The sequence below is a fragment of the Triticum dicoccoides genome, chromosome 5A (assembly GCF_002162155.2).
Source record: "Triticum dicoccoides isolate Atlit2015 ecotype Zavitan chromosome 5A, WEW_v2.0, whole genome shotgun sequence".
NCBI lineage: Eukaryota > Viridiplantae > Streptophyta > Magnoliopsida > Poales > Poaceae > Triticum > Triticum dicoccoides.
The window spans coordinates 570,189,312-570,210,789 of NC_041388.1; the positions used below are offsets into that span (position 1 = coordinate 570,189,312).

At 41.6% G+C, this 21,478-nt stretch overlaps 1 pseudogene; it reads right to left on the reverse strand.

Annotated features, from left to right (window-relative positions):
• Nucleotides 1-1,856: 1,856 nt before the first annotated feature.
• On the reverse strand, nt 1,857-20,161 carry LOC119297919 (annotated as a pseudogene).
• Nucleotides 20,162-21,478: the final 1,317 nt, after the last annotated feature.

The following is a 21,478-nucleotide window of genomic DNA, read 5'->3' on the forward strand; positions in this document are numbered from 1 at the left end:
GATCCTCGGATCGGGCGGTGGAGGCGCTCTGGTGTCGTCCCCTTCATGAAGGCGCCGCCTTGGAGCCCACGGTTCGTCATATGTAGTTTCACCTCTTTGCGTAGTGCTAGGGATGGTTTTGCTGCGCTCAGCGCCTATGTATCTTGCCTTGGGTGTGTGTGTGTGTGTTGTGTGGGCGTGAGTTTATACTGGGTGATGTTGAACGGTGCTTTATATATAAAGCAGGGAGAAAGCCTTTTTCGGGAAATAAATATCCTATTGATTGTGACCCTCCTCCCGCTCGAATGTTTATTCAACATCCAAGGAATATCTATTTAATTAGGAAATAATATCTACATGTGGGCATGTTACTTTGAGTCTTTACTTAACTTTTTGACACAAGGCAAGCGATTTGCCATTTTCATTGATTAAGGAGAAGAGAATTGCCTGGTTAATTGACAGAAAACCGGGCTAAAACCGTTACAACCCAACTCACATGACATGGGCATCACCGGCCAACCTGGCCACCGACATGGGACACAACCACGACGTCACATGCCACCGGATGGCCACACGCACAAGCAACCGACAACATCAGTGTTAGGTCCAGTTAATCAGAAATGAAGACAAAAAATAGCTATTAACTGCAACAACAGATAATTCATATAGTACAGTATCAGTGTTAGGTTTATTCCCGCCCATACCTAAATGGCCCGCCGGGTGAGCATAGAAAACGTGAAAAAGAACTTTGGACTCCAAAGCAAAATAACCGAATTCTTGGTTATGTTAAGTTAGTAATGGACACTAATGCCATTATTACAAATATGTGTATTTGGAGATAACTTACGGTTGTATTCACACAAGGATCTATGACCGTGATGCTTCAAATATAGAGTGCTCATTTCTCGCTTGTTACCCGGTCATAGAAGCAGCAAAGAAAGATATTTTGCTGTCGATGTTATTATTACTTATTATTTATTGCGATTCATATTTATTTCATGGTGATCCATATTATTATGTATATTGGTCATAATTTTAAATATATAGCACGCTATCTCGGCACTATAGCACTCATTTATCTGCTAACGCTTATGCCGCTATTTAAAACTTTGATCGTGGTGTATATTTAAGACCATGGTGGTCGTAGGTCGATAGAAACAGAAGAAAGAAATGTATATCCTTTGTGACTGTCCTTCAAAACAGATGTTGATTCCACATGCGATAAATGACATTTCCTTAGAAAATAATTAGTATCCAAAAGTGATAAACAAACTATCAAAGGGGTCCCATATATCAAAGCCAACTGTATAACATTTGTTCTTGCCATACATTAGATGGCTTTGCTCTCTCTCTCTCTCTCTGTGTGTGTGTGTGTCTCTCATTGCTAATGTCTAAAAAGTGGTACCAGTGGAGTAGATAGGTGGGCTCAATGAGGACGAATGTTCATGGAGCTGGTGCGCATTCATTCACTCAACTTGAATAGCGACCTAAACCTATCTGATTACATACAGCTCAATCAAACAAAAATGCTAATAATCCAGGTATGGCCTCTTGATTGATTCTAAGTAGAAACCATGAGTGCATCAACAAGACAAAATACAAAGCACATCCACAACCAGGCCAACTATGCCCACTCCTCCGTCCAAGAGAGACAGAAAATGCTTCCGAGGCAAGCTATCCTTCGATCCTCATCCTCGTCCCCGACTCAACAGAAAATGTATGCAAATAATAGATATAAATTTAAACATATGTCCTTATTATTTTATCAAATAAATAGCAATCAATGTATATAAATACAATACTGAGATTCCAGGCCTGGGAAGAACCATGCAGGGCCCTTAAGTAAGTTTAAACACAAGGATTGTGTAATGTTACAATTATCGCTTCCTCAGTTTAACTATAAATCCATTTTTCATCTGTAGTATACAAGACGGCTTGGGCTGGATGATCTGCCCTTCCACCACCTCGACATCAAAGTTCCACAACACAATCGCAACGACGGTCTTCATCTGCATAACCGCAATCTCCTTGCCAGGGCAGATCCTCGAGCCTGAGTTGAAGGCCAAGAACTTGTGAGATGGTACATACCTCAGGGTGTTGCCATCCTTTGACAACCACCTATTCGGGTTATAGTCAAGGCAGTCTTTACCCCATAGGTCTTCCATTCTCCCCATGGAGTGGAGAGAAATAAGGATGGTGTCCCTAGCCTTCACCTCATGGCCACTCGGCATGATATCAGCAACAGCCACTGTCTTGCGCTCAATAGGTGCCGATGGGTACAACCTAAGAGTCTCGTACAACGCAACACCGAGATAGACCAGAGGTTTTGTATCCTCTGGTTCAAAGATCATCATGGCACCCATACTCGCGGGTACTTTGCGCGATGCAATGGGTGAGAGTTGACTGCGGATAATTGATACAATGCCAGGGTTCTGGGCGAGGTTGTAGAAGACCCAGGGTAGAGTGGTACCAATCGTGTCCCGCCCAGCAAGCATGAAGCTGAGGAGCACAGCATGGAGCTAGTCATTGTCTGTGTATTCTGGGTCATTTATGTAGGAAGATAGAATATCCTCGTGTTCATCATCATTACTCAATGCACATCTTCCCCCATTGAGAGTTATCTTACTCCTCTCCTTGATCATCTCTGCAGCAAATCTTCTTAGCACCGTGTGCGCCGTGCGAAGCTTCCTCTCGGAGCCGATGTTTATGCGCCTCATTGCCTTCCAACAAGAGGCTGGAATTAAGTGTCGGATAAATCCCACCTCCATGACCGTGTCCATTGCGACCGCGGCATCCATGGGTGGCATCGACATGTCTAAGGAGAAGGACAGGAGGCCAGGGTCCACGCCAAAGAGAGGTGTGGCAGCCAGGTCAAACATAAACCTGGAAAACACTTCTTGCATGTCGAACGGAGTGCCGGTGCTTGCCAGGTGGGAAAATAATGGTAGAAGGCCATTCTCCACCTTGTGACGACAGCAAGTTGCCATACTAGCAACCAACAGCGGGCTGCTAAGCACGCTCTGGATTTTTGCGCGCGGCCGAAGAGAGGGTGCACCATCAATGGGGAAGAGGCTGCCAGCCATTATGTCAAAGATGGCGGCAAACTCTGCTCCCTTGGGGAAGTTGGTGTAGTTTGTGGTGAAGATGTGTCGTACATTCGCGGGGTCGCAGGTGATGAGCAACCGCATCCCGCACCCAACCGGGCCATGCGCCTTGAATTTGTGGCCTGATTCGGCAAGTACTATAGAGAGATAGTCATGCAAGTTGTCGGAGTTGGCCAGGAAGGAAGGTAACATGTGCAATATTGGCCAGTTTGTGGGAAGCATTGTTGGGTTCTTTGATCTACTACTATACCTAAAGTAGAAGTACATAGGGACAAGTAGCACGAGAGTGGAGATGAGCAGCTCTTGCGAGAAACTACTCGACATTATTATCACGAGGGTAGCGGGAGATATGCTATTGTCGTACTACTTCGATTTGTGCATCCTGCAATCGAACATGGCGATGGCTTCATTTATAGACAAGTTCCCTCGATCTAAGTTCATTGTGGTGCACGTTGTTTCACATTGTGAAGTGCATGTTGACTAGCCAATAATTAGCTTGCCACTACAACAATATATTGTAGCTCCAACAGAGGTAGTTATACGCTCGAGAAAAGTCTCCAAATCGCACTTAATTAGCAGTTGGTCAGTAACCAATCACTCACCAATTAGGAAATATAATAGTCTTTTTGCTTATTTGGTGGTGGATGTCTATCTTGAGATAGTTAGCCGTATCTATTCTTTCTAAAACTATCAAAATTAAAAACATAATAGCTAATGAACCTTTAAAGCTACTAGTCAAACTATGGTATCTATTTCATGGAACTTGGAAGTTGAATTTAGGCAAGGATCTTTGATCACGATGGATGTAAACGTAGAGGGTTTTCTTCCCACGAGCTACCGGTACCGGTCACATTAGCAGTGATGGAAACTGGTTTTGTTGAAGTTATTATGGCCCATCCACTTTGGTCTATATTAGTTTACGTCGTTGTCGATATTATTATCACTATAGTGATATATATTTATATCCATCATGATCATAGGCTACTAGGAAGCAAATAATGAAATGACAAGCACTCTCACCAGTCCTTTTTTATCTGCATATATGTTTTGTCCGAAGTCAAAATATCTTTACTTTGACCGAACTTCTAGAAAAAAGTATCAACATTCATGAAGCCAAATCAATACTTTAGGTTCACTAGCACATATGCCCATGCGTTGCAACGGGTGAAAAAACCACACTTTTCTAACCCAATTGCTCAAGACCCCCACCCCATTCCTCATTCCACGATCCACCGCTAGGCATGATGACATGAACAAACTCTTTGAAATCCTCCATGCTGCCATGAAAATATGTATTGCGGAAAAAATATGAACATATTTGAGAAGTGTACTAAAGGTTTGTGAAATTTAAATCACATAAATATCTACCTGGTTGTCAGTATCCCTTCATGCCTTTGTTGGAGTTGCTTAGTGATGCACAAAACATATCGCATTATACTGTAAACTAGATCATGATTGGCGTGCATTGCTGCGCCCGTCTATTTTTCCAATAAAGTGATAGTAATTTTACAAATAGATAGACATGGAAGAACTGAATTTCTATTTCCAGTGAAAGAACATCTGAACCTACACCAATATTTATTATTTTATATAGCTACCATCATCTATATTTTCCGGGTCATATTGGCCATCCTCTTAGTTCCATGTCAACAAGTTTTTTCTAGCAAGTAATAAATTGTATCGTAAATCTACAACATAGGCATTTCATGACCATGAATGTGCCAACAGGTGACCGTCCAAGGAAAGTGTAAACAAATGGCACTCCATGAAACTGATCACTATAGTAATTTTGATAAAGCTTCTTAACAAAACACATCGAAATAAAAGTAGTCTGACATCCTTGCAAAGTCCTATTTTCTCTCTTAATTACATATGTGTAAGTGACATTGGCAATACAATTGAAGGATGGAGTATCTGATGCAATTAAAACAAATGGATTAATAAATGGCATGTGGGAAGCTGCAATGCTCTCACTGGATGGATGAGCTCCTTCAACCTTTGATGAATTTGATTCACCGAATGCTTGCGCCCTGTATGTTTGTATAAGAAAAAAGATCAGTGAAAGTACTACATATACATACGGAACCAAAATGCAAATGTGACCTTTCTGTTCAGATCAATACAAATGATTTTTTTATAAACAACAATCCAAGAGACAACAAATACTATTTGGCGAGTCATGTGGCCCCACTTGGTCATGTACATTGCAAACTTACTATATAAAGACTATGCAAACATGAGCGCACATTATTCTTACCTAGGAAGAAGTTACACATTCGATGTTCGCTTTAGTTGGTTCGGTGCATGTACAGAAATCATCGGCACTTATGGCCGCAGCAGCATCAGTCTCTCATCAAATCTAATGAACAAGAAGATGAACATATCTGAGGACTAAACTGGACTAAATTAATTATGCGTCATAAAGGGAAATATTGTGATAAATTTGTACACAACCAAATAAGATGCAACGATGCCATATGCTCATGACACACTGCTGTACATGTTCTGAATAAATCAAGCATATATAGTAGGAGAATCCATTTGGCAAAAAAACATAAAATGCAAGAGCTGTTTATTCTAAAATATAATGCAAGGAAAAGATAATTCTAGATATGGAATGACCAAGCAATTTGAAAAACTATTCATCTAAATACCTTAAGAATCAGGGGAATGTTTATTCCAAATACTAATGTAAGAAGAAATAAATGCCGCCTAAAATTCTTTATACCAAATAATAATGCTAATAATTTGGCATATCATTATTGTACCGCAAGATGAAGCAACAAAGTAGAGTGATCGTGGTCATTCCTCCGTTGTCTATCATTGTCAAAACTCTAAACGCACAAAGTCCTTTATAAATCAATTATCAAACTCTTGTTTCAATTTTATAGGCTACTTCTCAAGTGTATCAGAAAGTCCTTTATTGCAAGAAAACATGGCGCCCAATTCAGGCGGGCATGCCTGCTGATCATACGAAACATTACCCTTCCAGCATTTTGTTAGCATGACAGAGTAGTCTGGACAAAAGATGGGAGAATTCACAGAAATCTTTGTCACAAAGGATACACATTTTACCTATATATTGTAGCCCATAGTTAAGCTAACATGTTATGTAATTTAAAATGTATGGAAACCATGTTTTCTTATATTTAGATAAACCAAACAACAAACTGGGTTCGTACTACCATAATAACAACAAAGGAATAACACATTAGAAGCATGACAGGGCTATTACTTATTCCTCGGAGAACATAATAGATGTTTATCCGAAGCTGAGACAGTCCTCAGGAAAGAACGTCGGTAAGGAGAACACCAAGTTAAAAGAGAATTCAACATTGTAACAACAAAATAGAGCTGAACATACATTTGCATGAGCAATTGTTTTACCTGACAGAAAATCAGCAGCTTGGCATCCCTATCCAATTTTGTTGGGTTTCACAATAGCCTGTTGGACATTACTGCTGAAAGCTTTGTGATTCCCTGCCGAAATGTGTGTTTCCTGTTGCTTGAGAGAGCCCAGCCACATAAAGACATGAGCAACGAAATAACCTTTCTTGCAAAAAGGGATAACCTGCATCACTGCTAAAGCAGAAGGTCTAAAAGCATGATCATAGTAAGATGATATTTTTCTGAAAAAAGGAATCGATCTGTGAGCACCTCCTTCAGAAGGCAGCATTTCACAAAAAGAATCTGTCTCAAAGTCCGTACAGTTAGCTCTAAAAAGACTACTCATAGCAGCAACCCCATTAGCACCGATCAAACTTGTTTTTTGTGACATATGAAGATAATTTCGCTCCATGGAGGATCATATCATAGGGTAACATAATGTGCAGACTCGTAGAGACACCTATCGGTCCAGCACTGACCCTCTCGGATGCTGTTCCGTCACATTGAAAAAATGCTATAGGGTACATTATTTTTATTGAATTGAACCACGAGACCTGCAAAATAAGGATTAGCTAAAAAAGAGCTGCACATAGGTATGACAGAGATCGCAATAATAAACCAGGCCTAGATATGGTGATGTCAGCTATACATGCTTATGCTTTTCCGGAAAGCATGAAGGCGACATATAAAGAACATCATCTTCTATCTTACAAAGAGCCGTTTATGCATAAATTGAACAGTATATGCACATTTTTTCAGGATTTCTTGGCTGATCAGGAAAGCATGATTATATGAAGAACATCATCTTCTATCTTACGAAGAGCCTCTATATGCATAAATTGAACAGAAGATGCACATTTTTTCAGGATTTCTTTGCTGATCAGGAAAGCATGGTTAAGAAACATATGAAGAATATGAACTTCTATCTTACGAAGAGCCTCTATATGCATAAATTGAACAGTTGATGCGCATTTTTTCAGGATTTCTTGGCTAATCTTGTGTGCATCACCAAGCATACCACTCCATGCAGGGTCCCAAACAACCAACGCACACGCATGGGCATGGCCACGCTCCTTGCATACATTGTGCACATCGCCATGTCTCCTTCCTCTCTGTTGAACTCCATGACGCCAGGAAGAGCCGCCTGCGCACTGTGACCACAGAGAACGGTAGAATCCACCGAACAACAATACATTGAAAGGGACACCATGAAAGCATTTACCTGTACGTGGCGTTCTGCCCTTCTCCTCCTTAAGCGGTTGCTAGAACATAAGCCACGAGACATATGAATACTGAGCACGTCTGTGAGCACGGGGAGCGGGGGCGCCTTCTTCGTCTCCTTGCCAACCTTCTCATCCTTGCTGCCGCCACCGCACCCCTTTCCTTCTCGGATTGCAAGGGGTGACCGCAAGACGAGAATGGAAGTCGCGGTTGGCTCCACCGCTGGAGGTGAAGGTCGCAGGGGAGGCACCGCCGCTCCCGTCCAGCATCGGCCACCATGCTATTGTTTGCTCCCGCGACTCCACCCGATCCTGCTGCTCCTCACCTCTGGTCAATCCAATCCAGTGCCTCGCATCCGGCACACGGCCTGCCGGCGGCCGCTCCTCTGTGCGCCTCAAATTGGGACTGGATGGACACATACACGCTTTAAGGAATAGTAGCACGGGCTCGAACTCCGATGACATCTCGGCTCACAGCCGCCATCGCCATTGGCCTTGGATAGGGACCATATGGTTAGCGACCACCCCAATCGCCCACGATTGATCGGTTTGGTGCTTTTCGGACCGATCTTTCTCCTCGCTTCAGCGGACAGATGGGCCGTTTGGCCCAGTTAACCACGTTAGTCAGAAAAAGTTATGGGAGTAGCTTCTTCTCAAAAAAAAAGTTACGGGAGTAGTTGCCCTCAAGAAGCTGCGGGGACGGGAGTGATGAAAAAAAAATTACTGTGCATCCAATGGCCAGGGACAACCATAACGTGAAATCGGACGGCTTCAAAGGCTGATAGCCTGAGAGAGCTCCTAGGGTGCCCAGTTATAATGTTTTAAAATAGTAAAGTTCATTCTAGTACAATGTTTGTGCTTCACTACGGAGGTAACATGGATTTTCATGAACCAATGTTGGCTAGGTTTAGGGACTATGTAGTATAGCACTATTCGTGTCTAACAATCAAGCAAATATTTTTAACATGTACTATCTTTTTCATTATATTTGTTTAAATATATTGTACATGAACAATAAGTAAAAAAATTAATTATGATTTAGACATAGTTTTTCTTGTAGGTGTTAAACAATTCTAACATAATTTTCTCTCCATTTATGGGAGGGGTAAAACTACGCGTTCGTGGGACTATAGCTAGTGGCAGAGGATGAAATGTTTTTGAGGGGGCCACTTTTGAATGATTTCTAACTGGTATACTTTTGTTCCCACAATCTTTTTAGAGATCAACAACTCATTATGGGACAAAACACAAAAAATCACGAGGCTGTTAGGACACTTTCCTTTTTATTACAGGACGACTTCTCACTTTGCTATTTTTCTCTATCAATCCCAGAAATCCCTCCTTTTTTCTTTATTTTCAATTCCCGGAATCCCTCCTTTCCTTCTTTGTTCTCTCCTTCTTCCTTGTTAGGACACTTTCTTCTTATTACGGGATGGCTGGTTTCCCAGTTTTTTCCCGAATCCCTCTTTTCCTTCTTATTACGGGACAACTTCCTACTTTCCTATTTTTTTTGCTTTTAATCCCCGAAAGCCCTCCTTTCTTTCTTATTACCGGACAGGTTCCCACCTTCCTATTTTTTTGTCAAGGAAATCCCTTCTTTCCTTCTTTATCTTTAGGAAACATGAGACCCACACTTCACTATGTTCGCTAGATGGCTTCTTGATATACCAAGGAGATTAAAGATGTATGCAAAATGGGTAGATTGGACTTGAGGGAGCAAGGTGGGACTATTTAACAACTGAATCTACCTTTGTTTCTTCAAATAACACAACTAGTTCGGTTGGCTGTGCCATTATCTGTTGGACGTTAGGTTTGGGGATTGAATCCTCTCATCGGCATGCATTTTTTGCTTCAAACATGATAGGTGGGCCAGAGCGCACGGGCGGGCTCAGTTCACCCGACTCAGACGAATTATACTCACCGACGACGGACGAAACGAACATTGAAGGGTGAAACTAATAACGAGCAAAAATTAGGGAGGAAGAAGCTTTAGCCCTTTTATTTATTTTTGAACACAGCACAGACGCAAGCGCTCATATACACGCGCATACACTCACCCCTATGAACGCACACATGCACATCCTACCCCTATGAGCACATCCGAAAGACTGAGCCGGCATATCATCTTGAAATTTATGAAGTGTTAGTCCTTTTATTAATAGATATAGATATAGATTATGAAATGTAGTTTCATAGTACATATATATTTGGTATTGTTGATGTTGATACTTTTTAATATAAATTTGGTTAAACTTTTTGCAATGTTTGACTTGACATAAATCTAATACGTAAAGTAAAAAGAACTGGAGAGAGTATCTTATATCCATTGTGACCCTCTACCCACGAATGTCGATCCAACCTGCGTTGAATACCAAGGTACGCCCATTGTTTCTAAATATAAACCTTTTTAGAGATTCTAATAGAATCTTATATATTTACTAATTAGAGGCACCTTTCAAGTGTTTTAATTAAGGTACACCATCATAATCAATTAAACCGTTGGATTGTAAAATGAAGTCCGAGATAAGAAGAAAACTTGCATAACACATATGGTTCCGGCCGTCAAAAAGACATATGACACGGCCAATGTTTCGAAAAAAAATCCATATATTCCTTTAAAGCAAATGATAAAGTCCTTCCATAATTACTCTATACTCCCTCAATTCCTTTATATTAGGTGTATTTGTTTTTTCATTAAATTTCACAATGTAAGGTGCATTTGCTCTAATTCCTCGTAATTCCATTTTTATCCCTCCAGAAAGAGGAAAGTATCTCTATCCTGATTTCCTTTGTCTGTCCTTGTATCAAAAGAAGAAAACTATCTCTCTCTGAATTGCATGTATCTCTTACTTTCTTGGACTCAAGGATTTACTTGCCACTAACCAACAAATTTGCCAAGGGTAGTTTTGTCATAATACCTCTATAATTGTGCGCCTTGGTCACCATGTTCAAAATAATACATCTTAGATAAAGAAACGGAGGGAGTATATATGATCTTAGATGTAAAAAAAAACTCTATAAGATCTATGCGACATCTTTTTTGACATGCAGGATTCGTGAAACTCTTCTGCAATTAAAAAAGGAGTTGCATCGCTCCTTAAAAAAAGAGAAAACATCTCCTCAGCTCATGTACATTTTTTAGGTAACCTTGGCTTCCGTGGTCTATTCCAAAAAAGAAAAAAAATCTGACACGTCCAATTTTTGAAACGAAATACAAAAGGTATCCGCCCGTTCCTTTAGAAAGGAGATAGTCTAGTTTCAAAAAGAAAAAGAAAAAAAAAGGAGATAGTCTCCGTCTCAAAAAAGGCCCCTTCCGTTACAAACAGCTCATAGTGAAGGTCTCGCGGCGCCGCCAGCCGCCACTTCGGCGGCCGGTGTTGTTGCCGCTGCTTAGTCCGGCCTCTCCGCATTGCGGCAGTCAGGTTGTTCTCGTCTCCAGCCGGCGTGCTAGGTCAGGCCGTGCTGTTTTTTTCCGACCCCTCCGTAAGCCTGGCTTGATGGATGGTGTGTCGTCTTGTTTCCAGTCGACTTGATCCGTCAGGTTGTCTGTCTTCTTCTGCCGTGTGGATCGTTGAAGCATTGTGCTATTGAGTTGCCTCATGGAGGTGGTTTGCTTTGGAGGTCTGTTTTGTTACATGCAAGCGTCAGCAGCTTTGAAAGTCTGGTTTGGTACGTGCAAGCTTCTGTTGCTTTATAGGTTTGTCCTGTCGCAATGAAAATACTTAGTTGGAATTGCTAGGGCATGCAAAAATCCGCGGCAATTCGTGCGCTCGTGTTATTGCATGAGCGGATAAAACCAGATGTATTTTTTTTGTCTGAAGCGCACCTGAGTAAGGCAAAGGCAGAAATTCTCAAACGATGGTTGAAGTTTTCAGGGATAGAGGTCTCAGTAAGCAACGGCCAGAGTGGTGGACTTGTGATGATGTGGACGGATGAAATAAAGGTCACTTCTTCGGAAATTCATAGAAACTATATTGATATTCGTATTGATGAAAACAGTGCATCGGGATGGAGGTTTACTGGGTTGTATGGCGAACCAAGGGGAGACCGGAAGCATCTGACATGGGATTACTTGAGAGGGCTTCAGGCCATGGTTGATTTGCCGTGGGTAGTAGCCGGTGATTTCAATGAAATCTTGCATGGATTCGAGAAAGATGGGGGTAACATCAGGCCCCAACGATGCATGCAGGCTTTTAGAGATGTACTAGATGAATGTAATCTGGAAGATCTGGGATATCATGGTGACATTTTCACTTGGAGATGAGGTCAAATCAGGGAGAGACTCGATAGGGCGGTCAGTAATCATAGTTGGACCACCATGTTTCCCCATCATGGAGTGACCAATGAAGAGTTTTACAAGTCTGATCATCGCCCGATTCTTATTGATACTATTTATTCTGAACGGGTGCAAACTATGAGATGTGAAGCACCTAAGAAATTTGAGGCAAAATGGCTTTGTGAAGAATCAGTTGAGGGAATCATACTTGATGCGTGGGAACGAGCAAAGGACAGACAACCAACGTTGTCAGGCCGGACGGCAGAAGTTCATGAGGAACTGCATCGATGGGATAAGAATGTGCTTAAGGGTCCGCGTACTAGGCTGAAAAAATTGCAGCGTGAATTAAATGATGTTATGACCGCCCCTTTATCAGATGGGGCAGTTGCAAGGCAGCAAGAACTTCATATGCAAATTGAGAATTTGTTAGAACAAGAAGAACTGTACTGGGTGCAACGTGGCAGAGTTAACTGGCTACGTCACGGAGATTGTAACACTGCGTTTTTTCATGGATTCGCCTCTGCCAGAAGGAGGAGGAACTTTATCAAGAAACTGAGAAACGATAGTGGTGACTGGGTAGAGGATCCAGATGATTTAAAGAACCTGGCGGTGGAGTACTTCAAAACACTGTTCACGTCAGGCGTCCTACATGCTGATCTGGACGTGCTAGCAAAGGTAAAACCGAAGGTGAGTCGGGCCATGAATGACATGTTAACAGCAGAATATACTCGAGATGAAGTTAAGAAGGCCCTTTTTAGCATCGGGGATTTCAAAGCACCCGGTCCAGATGGGTTACACGCAGTTTTCTACAAAAGATTCTGGCATATTATTGGGGATGATCTTATTGACGAAGTCTTATTTGCAGTCAACTCAAAGAAGATTCCGGATGGGTGGAATGAAACTATAATAGTCATGATTCCAAAAACTGACAGCCCCGATCATATCACCCAATTCCGTCCAATAAGTTTATGCAACGTGGTGTATAAGGTGATTTCAAAACTCCTTGCGAACCGGCTCAAGGTACTTTTGCCTGAGGTAATTTCTCCAATGCAAAGTGCTTTTGTACCGGGAAGGTTGATTACTGATAATTTCCTTGTCGCTTATGAGAGCTATCATGCCATTAAAAATAAGAGGCATGGAAAGACTGGAAATTGTGCAGTAAAATTGGACATGCACAAGGCATATGACAGAGTGGAATGGTGTTTCTTGAAAGGGATTTTAATTCAGCTTGGTTTTGATTTGGAATGGGTAAAACTTATCATGGAGTGTGTAACATCGGTCACTTACAGGGTGAGAGTGAATAATGATTTCTCTTATAGTTTTGCTCCATCAAGGGGACTCCGACAGGGAGACCCTCTTTCACCATACCTATTCTTATTGTGCGCCAAAGGTCTTACTAGTCTCCTGATACATGAAGAGGAGACTGGAAATTTGACGGGGGTGAAAGTTTGTAGAGGGGCTCCTACGGTGTCACATTTGCTATTTGCCGATGACTCGCTCATTCTTATGAAAGCAGACAACAACAATGCTACAAGTCTACGAAGGGCTTTGGATGAATATTGTGCGGCGTCGGATTAAATGGTAAGCGAAGCAAAATCCAGTATCTTTTTTAGCCCTTGTACCTCTGTTGAATCTAGAGTGGAGGTTTGCAATTCCTTAAATATTATGACTGAAGCAATTACTGATAAATATTTGGGGTTGCCTCCTATTGTTGGTCTGGATAGGACAGACACTTTTCAGTACCTAGTCGACAGAGTGTGTAGTATTCTGAATGGTTGGAAAGAGAAGAAATTATCTTTTGGAGGGAAATAAACTTTGTTGAAAGCAGTTGCACAAGCTATGCCATGTTATGCTATGTCGGTCTTCAAGCTTTCTAAGCAGGTATGCCAAGGGATTATCACTGTTGTGTCCCAATACGCGTGGGGAGACGAAGACCAACATAAACATATGCACTGGTTTGCTTGGTGGAAAATGTGTGTTCCAAAAAAACAAGGTGGTATGGGATTCAGGGACTTGCATTGTTTCAATCTGGCCATGTTGTCTAGGCAATGTTAGCGCCTAATTGCAGAACCCGAATCTTTGTGTGCCATGGTGTTGAAAGCAAATTATTTCTCTGATGGAGATTTATTGAATTGCCGACTGAAAAAAGGTAGTTCCTTTACTTGGCAAAGTTTGTGGTCAGGAATACAAACCTTTAAGAGGGGTTATATTTGGCGCGTGGGAGACGGTGAGAAAATTAATATATGGGAGGACCCATGGGTCCCTAGCAGCCCGAACAGAAGTATAGTTACACGAAGGGGAAACATTGTGCTCACGAAAGTATCTGAATTGATAGATCATGAAAACAGAGTTTGGGATGAAGAGCTCATCAAGAACATATTTTGGCCAATGATGCTAACCGTATTCTCAAAATTCCATTGGCCACTGGGATGATGGATGACTTCATTTCATGGCATTTTAACAGGAATGGCATTTTCTCAATTAAATCCGCCTACCATGCTGAGTGGGATCATCAGCATGGGCGAAAGTTGCGTCGTACTCAACGGGAAGGGAGTACTACTGGAGCCAAGATATGGAAAATTCTATGGGATTTGCATGTACCGGCTAAGATAAAACTTCACTGTTGGAAAGTATTGTATGGAGCTATACCATGCAAAGGGGTGTTAGCAAATCGTCACATTCAAACGAGCAGCCAATGTCCACTTTGTTCTATTGATTGTGAAAGTATACGACATGCTTTGTTCCAATGTGCACGTGTGAAGGAGATTTGGATGAATCTAGGCATGGAAGATGTAATTCAAGATGCATGTATGCTCGACGAGGAGGGCCAGTCAATTCTGGGAGGCTTGCTCCTCAATACATTAGTGATGGCTCCTTTGCTACCTGAAATGCCGTGTAACGACTTAATTGCTACTGCTGTGTGGTATATATGGTGGAACGTCGACAAGTTACCCATGGTGAGCAGATCCAGAAGCCACACGACACAACTCAAGCCATATCCGCTTTGGTGACCAATTATTCGAGGGCTCACAAGAAAACTCAGACAGGAATCATAAGACATGGATGGCGCAAACCTAAGGAAGAATATGTCAAGCTAAACATTGATGCATCTTTTAATGATGAAGTTGGTTCAGGTGGGACGGGTGCCATAATCAGAGATGATCGTGGAAGGTTTGTAGCAGCGGGATGTTGTGGTATACCGTTCGTGGATGACGCTGCCACAGCTGAAGCTCGAGCCCTTCTGAACGGACTAATTCTTGCGGGACAAGTGGGATGTAACAGGATCATGGTCGAATCAGACTGCATGGAGGTTGTCGATATAATGGAGCATGGCGGCAACTCCATAGGACCAGCAGCGACGATTTACGAGGAGTGCTCCTTTCTAGCTCACAATTTTGATCATGTCATAATAAATCATTGTCCTAGGGAGGCTAATAAAGCTGCTGATTTGTTAGCTAGACAACTGGTAGATCCACAAAACATTGTCTGGAATGTGGATCCACCGGATTTTTTAATACATGTACTAGCGGATGATGTATCGTTATTTCCACATTTAATATAATCCGCCATGATGGCATTACATAAAAAAAACAGCTCATAGTGAAAGCCTTCTTGCCAATTAGAAAAAAAAGCATCTCTCCCCAAAAAAGAGAAAGCATGTACATTGGCACCCGTACATTTTTTAGGCAACGACGGCTCCTGTATATGGCCGGATCGTTCAAGTCATCAAAACTAAGTAGACCACTGAATTGAAAATTTATATCTGATAAAAAGAAATCTTGCCAAACATAAATGTCCCCATCCAAACAATGGCATGTGACATGTCCAACGTTGTAAAAAAATCCATCTGTTCCTCAAACAGAAAAGATAGCGTCCTTAAAAAACAGTACCTGTAATAGGAAAAAAACCATTTTTTACGAAAATGTTAACGCCCACACGTGTGGGCGTTGACCATCTCGACCACACGCATCCATCATCGTCCAGTACTATATGCACGAATCTTGACACAATCTGGCTGATTTTCTGTGCCACATAGGACAAGGCGTGTGTGTGGTGTGTGACATAGTTCACCCACACATCCGTTTTACCACACGGAGGGGCCGGTGTGTGGGCATTTAGCAGTTCACCCACACACCAGTTTTCAGTCATGCACAAGGGCTGGTGTGTGGGCATTTGCCATCTCGCCCACACGCCCGTCTCCTCTCCCACACGTAAGCTGCTAGTTGCCATGTGTTTTTGCAGCGCACATGGCAACTGTCTCTAGTGTGCTTTATAAGCAGGTGGCAACTCTCTTTTTTACCCGAGTTGCCATGTGTTTTTGCAGGGTACACGACAACTGCCTAGTGTGCATGTAAGCAGATGGCAACTGTCTTTTACCGAGTTGCCATGTGTTTTTGCATGGTACATGGCAACTGCCCCAACGTGCACGTACATGGCAACTGCCTTAACGTACACGTAAGGAGATGGCAACTCTTCCTTTTTACATGGCAACTGCCCTAGCATGCTTGTGAGCACATGGCAACTCTCTCAACTGCCTAGCGTTAGTATGTGGCAACTCCTAAAGTTATGAAATCATGGCAACTACATTAGATCAGACCATACATGGCAACTGCAGTTGAGCAACCATGACAACTGCAGTTGTTCGACATGGCAACTGTAGTTCAGCGACATGGCAACTGCAGATAAACGAACATGGACGAGGGTCTAGACCATGGCAACTGCGGACGCGCGGTGGGCATCACGCGTCGCGTGCGGGACCAGAAGAGTACGAGGCCTGACATACGGGCGTGTGGGCGTTATCAACTTTGCCCACACGCACACGTGTGAGAGGGTTCAGGAGGGAAAAAAGATGTGTGTGCGCATTAATTGTTTTGCCGACACGTAGGTTGTGGGCTGGTTGCTGTCCATACCACACGAGGCGTGTGGCACAACTACCCGATACACCACACGTGTAGCAGTTATCGGGACCCATTTTTAACATCATAAACTTTATTGGGAATCCAACAAAGACAAACATGCATCAGTGGCAACAATAACCCATATCCAGATATTCATATTATTGTCTGGCATTGCTAATTTGTAACAACTTTGTTGTATCTAACATTACAGTTGCTAGCCCGTGTAGATGTACGGGTCAACGACTAGTGAACTAAATACAAAACAAATGAATGAATCTACATTCCAAAATATGTCTATATACATCTGTATTTAGTCCAAATAGAAATCTCTAAAAAGAATAATATTTAAGAACGGAGGGAATAGGAATAATTAACTACTAGGGTCCATATGAAAGCCAATCGATTTGGGTGGGCATAAAACCTGAACAGCAAATCAAAATAATCTAGTAATATACCTACAAATATATAACTTTTTTATGGAACTAGCAGTCACATAGATCCGCCAATTTTTTTATTTTTATATGTAAACTTTAGGCATTGGTTTCTAGTGGGAGCAGTGTGGTGCGGACACCGAAAAAACATCTCCCGTCATCGACCCAGCCATGCGTAGACACCACCGAGTGCAACCGCAATGTCACCAGAAAGGCCAAACTATCCAACACTCGTGCATGCGCCTCTGTAGCATTAGTTTCTCCCATTCTCTAGTCTACAAAACCACATATAATAAAACTCTGCAACACGGCAATGGTGTTACAAAAACGAGAAGAGCCCACACATATGAGACACACATAGAGAATGTGACCCAACGCGTTAAATAGATAGTAACTGCAGCTCTTCCTTTCCATGGATATACAAAATGTAATTTAGACAAGGTTCTTCGTTAACGATGGATAGATATAGAAGTTTTGATTCTTCTGTTATGTCATGCTCCAAATTCAAGTATAAAGAAAAAGACAAACTTCTGAAGAGCGAGCAAAACAAGGCCCATCACCGGTAGGCTTGGGCCAAAGCAGAGCGAAGCGAGGCCCATCGCTGCTGCTTGCCAGGTCGGCAAAGAATGGGAGAAGGCTGTTCTCTAACTTGTCATAGTAACAAGTTGCCATTATAGAAACCAACCACGGGCTGATAAGCACGCTCTTGATTTTTGCGCGTGGATGTAGAGACATTGCCCAATCAATGGTGAAGAGGCTGCCAGCCATGATATCAAAGATAGCGGCATACTCTGCTCCCTTGGGGAAGTTGGTATAGTTTGTGGTGAAGATGTGTTGGACATTCGTGGGGTCACAGGTGATGAGTAACCGCATCCTGCTACTGACCTAGCCATGTACCCTGGAGTTGTGGCCTGAATCGGCAAGGAGTATGATGAGATAGTCACGCAAGTTGTGGGCGTTGGCCAGGAAGGAAGGTAGCATGTGCAATATTGGTTAGTCTGTGGGAAGCGTTGTTTGGTTCTTTGCTCTACTACTATACCAAAGTAGATGTACATAGGGACACGTAGCAGGAGAGTGGAGATGAGCAGCTCTTGCGAGAAACTACTTGACAATATTATCACGAGGGTAGTGGGGGATATGCTACTGTCGTACTAATTTGATTTATGCATCCTGGGATCGAAGATGGCGATGGCTTCATTTATAGAGAAGTTCCCTCGATCTAAGTCCATTGATGTGAACGTTCTTTCGCATTATGAAGTGCGTGTTGACTAACCAATAATTAGCTAGCAACTAGAATATTATATTTGTAGCTCTAACAAAGGTGGTTATATGCTTGAGAAAAGTCTCTAAATCATACTTAATTAGCACTTGGTCAGTAGCCAATCACTATCCGATTAGAAAATACAATAATCTTTTTCACTTATTTGGTGGTGGATGTCCATCTTGAGATATATACTTAGCCGTATCTATTCTTTCTGAAACTATGAAAATTAGAAATGTGCCAGTTAATGAACCTTTAAAGCTACTAGTCAAACTATGGTATCTTTTTCATGGAAGTTAAAAGTTGAATTTAGGCAAGGATCTTTGATCACGCTGGATATAAATGTAAATGGTTTGCTTCCCACAAGCTATCGGGACCGACTACATTAGTAGTGATGGAAGCTGGTTTTGTTGAAGTTATTAGGACCCATCCAGTGCGGTCCATATTTATTTACGTCGTTACCGATACTATTATCACTGTAGTGATATATATTTATATCCATCATGATCATAGGCTGGTCCTATTGATTGTGACCCTCCTCCCGCTCGAATATTTATTCAACATGCAAGGAATATCTATTTAATTAGGAAATAATATCTACATGTGGGCATGTTACTTTGAGTCCTTACTTAACTTTTTGAAACAAGGCAAAAGATTTGCCATTTTCATTGATTAAGGAGAAGAGAATTGCCTGGTTAATTGACAGAAAACCGGGCTAATACCGTTACAACCCAACCCACATGACATGGGCATCACCGGCCCATGTCATGCACGTTGTTTCTCATTGTGAAGTGCATGTTGACTAGCCAATAATTAGCTTGCCACTACAAGAATATATTTGTAGCTCCAACAGAGGTAGTTATACGCTCGAGAAAAGTCTCCAAATCGCACTTAATTAGCAGTTGGTCAGTAACCAATCACTCACCAATTAGGAAATATAATAGTCTTTTTGCTTATTTGGTGGTGGATGTCTATCTTGAGATAGTTAGCCATACCTATTGTTTCTAAAACTATAAAAATTAAGAACATAATAGCCAATGAACCTTTAAAGCTACTAGTCAAACTATGGTATCTTTTTCATGGAACTTGGAAGTTGAATTTTGGCTAGGATCATTGATCACGATGGATGTAAACGTAGAGGGTTTTCTTCCCACGAGCTACCGGTACCGGTCACATTAGCAGTGATGGAAACTGGTTTTGTTGAAGTTATTATGGCCCATCCACTTTGGTCTATATTAATTTACGCCGTTGTCAATATTATTATCATCACTATAGTGATATATATTTATATCCATCATGATCATAGGCTACTAGGAAGGAAATAATGAAATGACAAGCACTCTCACCGGTCCTTTTTTATCTGCATATAAGTTTTGTCCGAAGTCAAAATATCTTTACTTTGACCGAACTTCTAAAAAAAAGTATCAACATTCATGAAGCCAAATCAATACTTTAGGTTCACTAGCAAAAATGCCCATGCGTTGCAACGGGTGAAAAAAACCACACTTTTCTAACCCAATTGCTCAAGACCCCCCACCCCCATTCCTCATTCCACGATCCACCGCTAGGCATGATGACATGAACAAACTCTTTGAAATCCTCCATGCTGCCATGAAAATATGTATTGCGGAAAAATATGAACATATTTCAGAAGTGTACTAAAGGTGTGTGGAATTTAAATCACATAAATATCTACCTGGTTGTCAGTATCCCTTCATGCCTTTTTTGGAGATGCTTAGTGATGCCCAAAACATATCGCATTATACTGTAAATAGTAAAGTTTACTCTAGTACAATGTTTGTGCTTCACTATGGAGGTAACACTGATTTTCATGAACCAATGTTGGCTAGGTTTAGGGACTGTGTATATAGCACTATTCGTGTCCAACAATCAAGCAAATATTTTTAACATGTACTATCTTTTTCATCATATATTTTTTAAATATATTGTACATGAACAATAAGTAAATAAATTAATTATGATTTAGACATAGTTTTTCTTGCAGGTGTTAAACAATTCTAACATAATTTTCTCTCCATTTATGGGGAGGGGTAAAACTACGCGTTCGTGGGACTATAGCTAGTGGCAGAGGATGAAATGTTTTTGAGGGGGGCCACTTTTGAATGATTTCTAACTGGTATACTTTTGTTCCCACAATCTTTTTAGAGATCAACAACTCATTATGGGACAAAACAAATGACAAAAAGTCATGAGGCTATTAGGACACTTTCCTTTTTATTACCGGACGACTTCTCACTTTGCTATTTTTCTACATCAATCCCAGAAATCCCTCCTTTTTTCTTTATTTTCAATTCCCGGAATCCCTCCTTTCCTTCTTTGTTCTCTCCTTCTTCCTTGTTAGGACACTTTCTTCTTATTACGGGATGGCTGGTTTCCCAGTTTTTCCCCGAATCCCGCTTTTCCTTCTTATTACGCGACAACTTCCTACTTTCCTATTTTTTTCGCTTTCAATCCCCGAAAGCCCTCCTTTCCTTCTTATTACCGGACAGGTTCTCACCTTCCTATTTCTTTGTCAATCACAGAAATCCCTTCTTTCCATCTTTATCTTTAGGAAACATGAGACCCACACTTCACTATGTTCGCTAGATGGCTTCTTGATATACCAAGGAGATTAAAGATGTATGCATATTGGGTAGATTGGATTTGAGGGAGCAAGGTGGGACTATTTAACAATTGAATCTACATTTGTTCCTTCAAATAACACAACTAGTTCGGTTGGCTGTGCCATTATCTGTTGGACGTTAGGTTTGGGGATTGAATCCTCTCATCGGCATGTATTTTTTGCTTCAAACATGATAGGTGGGCCAGAGCGCACGGGCGGGCACAGTTCACCCGGCTCGGACGAATTATACTCACCGACGACGGACGAAACAAGCATTGACGGGTGAAACTAATAACGAA